The 2,630-nt window shown below is 38.1% G+C and overlaps 1 protein-coding gene across 2 annotated transcripts in view; it reads left to right on the plus strand.

The window, feature by feature from the left end:
* The window catches only part of LOC118416015 (cholesterol side-chain cleavage enzyme, mitochondrial-like), a 30,269-nt gene that overhangs the window by 6,373 nt on the left and 21,266 nt on the right, over nucleotides 1-2,630 (plus strand). The window lies entirely within an intron of this gene.

Genomic DNA, 2,630 nt, shown 5'->3' on the forward strand with positions numbered 1-2,630 from the left:
AAGAATGTTTGATCAAAGGGAAAATGAAGTACTGTGGGCACTTGTCCTTCACACCTTCATGCCGAATTTTAGGTCATTTGGTTTCAATATAAGGGCATAGGGGCCAAAAATATTCATTTTTTTAGTTAAAAATGGCTAAAAATCCCAAAATAACCCATTTTATAAGTGCTCTTTGAAGAAAGTGTTGATGGAGTCCTGTTGTCATATGTCCAATTTACCTTTGTACCAAATTTCAGGTCATTTGGTTTACATACAAGGGCATAGAAGCCAAAAATATACATTTTTAGTCAAAAATGGCCAAAAACCCTAAAATAACTCATTTAGGAAGTGATCTATGAAGAAACTGTCAATGGGCTCCTGTGAGCATATGTTCAATGCACCTCTGTACCAAATTTCAGGTCATTTGGTTTCTATACCAGGGCACAGGAGCAAAAAATATACATTTTTAGTCAAAAATGGCCAAAAACCCTAAAATAACTCATTTTTGGAGTAAACAATGAATAAAGCCTTGATGGGGTTCTGTGGTCATATGTCAAACGCACCTATGTACCAAATTTCAGGTCATTTGGTTTTAATACAAGGGCGCAGGAGCCAAAAATATACATTTTTAGTCAAAAATGGCCAAAAACCCTAAAATAACTAATTTTTGAAGTGATCTATAAAGAAAGTGTTGACGGTTTTCTGTGCTCATATGTCCAATGCACCTCTGTACCAAACTTCAGGTCATTAGCTTGTAATACCAGGGCACAGGGGCCCAAAATATACATATTTTGTCTAAAAATGACCAAAAACCCTAAATATCATAAATTCTAAGGCCTCTATCAAAAAAGTGAAAAAAACACCTGGGGGTTTTTGCTATTTCTACCACCCTGCCAAATTTCCCCTCATTTGGCCCCAAAATGAAAAAGTTGAATCAACTTGAAGATTTTGACAGGAGAAGAAGAAACTCAGCAAAAACACTAGAAAGGCCGACATTTGCTTGAGAGCAAATACAGCATATTTCAGCCATCTCCCTCCTCATGTAACAATAGACTGTTCCAAAATCACCCATGTGCAAAAATTGAACACTTCTGCTTAAAATGACTTCTAACTACTAATCACACTTATGAGCAAAAATGAATCTTACAAAACCTCCTTCAAGAATGGACTCTTCTAGTGCACTCCATGTAGAAAGTTAAAATAGACGACTCCAAAAACACTTCCGCTAAGTAATGGAATTTTGAATCATCAGCCGTCCAAAACCATATATGAAAAAAAAAACCTCTGTGCAAGAATCGACTCTTCCTGTTATACCCCTATGTAAATTGGAGCGATCCAAAAGTACATCAGCAAAAATAGGACATCGACATAATCAACAAAGCCCACAAAATGAATTTAAAAGAATACCCCCTTCGTCGAAGAATGGAATCTCCCAGCACACCCTGTTTGAAATTGCACAATAGTCCAGAAATACTCACAGTACATGGCCTTTTGTATAATAAGCAACCCAGTCCAAAACTGAATTTTAAAAAAGTCCCCTGTGCATGAATGGACTCTTCCAGATAACACCAGGCTTGCTGATTGGCTGTCAACTTCCATTCAACAAATGGAATTCGGAATCATCACCCATGTCCAAAACTGAATTTTTTAAATCCCCCCTATGTGCAAAAATGGACTGTCCCAGTAGTAGTCTTATGTCAAGTGGTTCAGTGCAAAAACACTTCCGCTAAAAAAAACATTGGCATTATCACCAAAGTCTAAAAGTAAATTTTAAAAAACACGCCCTGTCCAACAATGGACTCTTCCAGCAAAATGAGCTTGCTCATTGGCTGGTCATTAATTGGATTTACCTTGTCCCCCAACCACCTGGATGTCTATGGAATAGGTAGGTAGGTAGATAATTGGATCTACCTGGCACACCTGTGGCCCTGACACACCAGAATGACCTAGAGGTCGTTGACCTCGGCGCTTCAATCTCACATATCCAAAACTCTCCCACAAAAATCTCCTTAAGGAGCCATTTTGAAGTGATTTATACCAAATATTATACATGGATCCTTTGAATAAGTATCTAGGGTACCTCTGTCCCAAATTTCAGGTCATTTGGATGTAATACCATGGTACAGGGGGCCAAATTATACAGTTTTGGTCCAAAAGTTGCAATAAAACCTTAATAAAATCATTTAAGGAGCAGATATGAAAAAAATGAAAAAAACACATTTTGGTATTGGCTCACTCTACCCTTGTGCCAAATTTCAGGTCATTTGGTACAGGAACGGCGGAGATGAATCACTTTGAAGATTTGACAGGAGAAAGAAAGAAAGAAAGAAACATTACGAATACAATATATTTCACCATACTATGTATGGCTGAAATATAAATATATTGCAATCCCATACTATGTATGGATTGCAATATAACAATATATTTCACCATACCTATGGTATGGCTGAAATATAATAAAAAGGCAAACCAGGTTACTGTACACCCCCATGAAACTCCTTTTCCGCCGTACCCTAAAAATCTCGCCGTACCCGCTGAAAAATCTCGCCGTACCCTAAAAATATCGCCGTACCCGTCCCTATCCGCCGTACAAAACAGCCGACACCGCTCGGCCACAGGGCATACTCACACGAAAGTCGCATCTAAAA

Source organism: Branchiostoma floridae, chromosome 5 (assembly GCF_000003815.2).
Source record: "Branchiostoma floridae strain S238N-H82 chromosome 5, Bfl_VNyyK, whole genome shotgun sequence".
NCBI lineage: Eukaryota > Metazoa > Chordata > Leptocardii > Amphioxiformes > Branchiostomatidae > Branchiostoma > Branchiostoma floridae.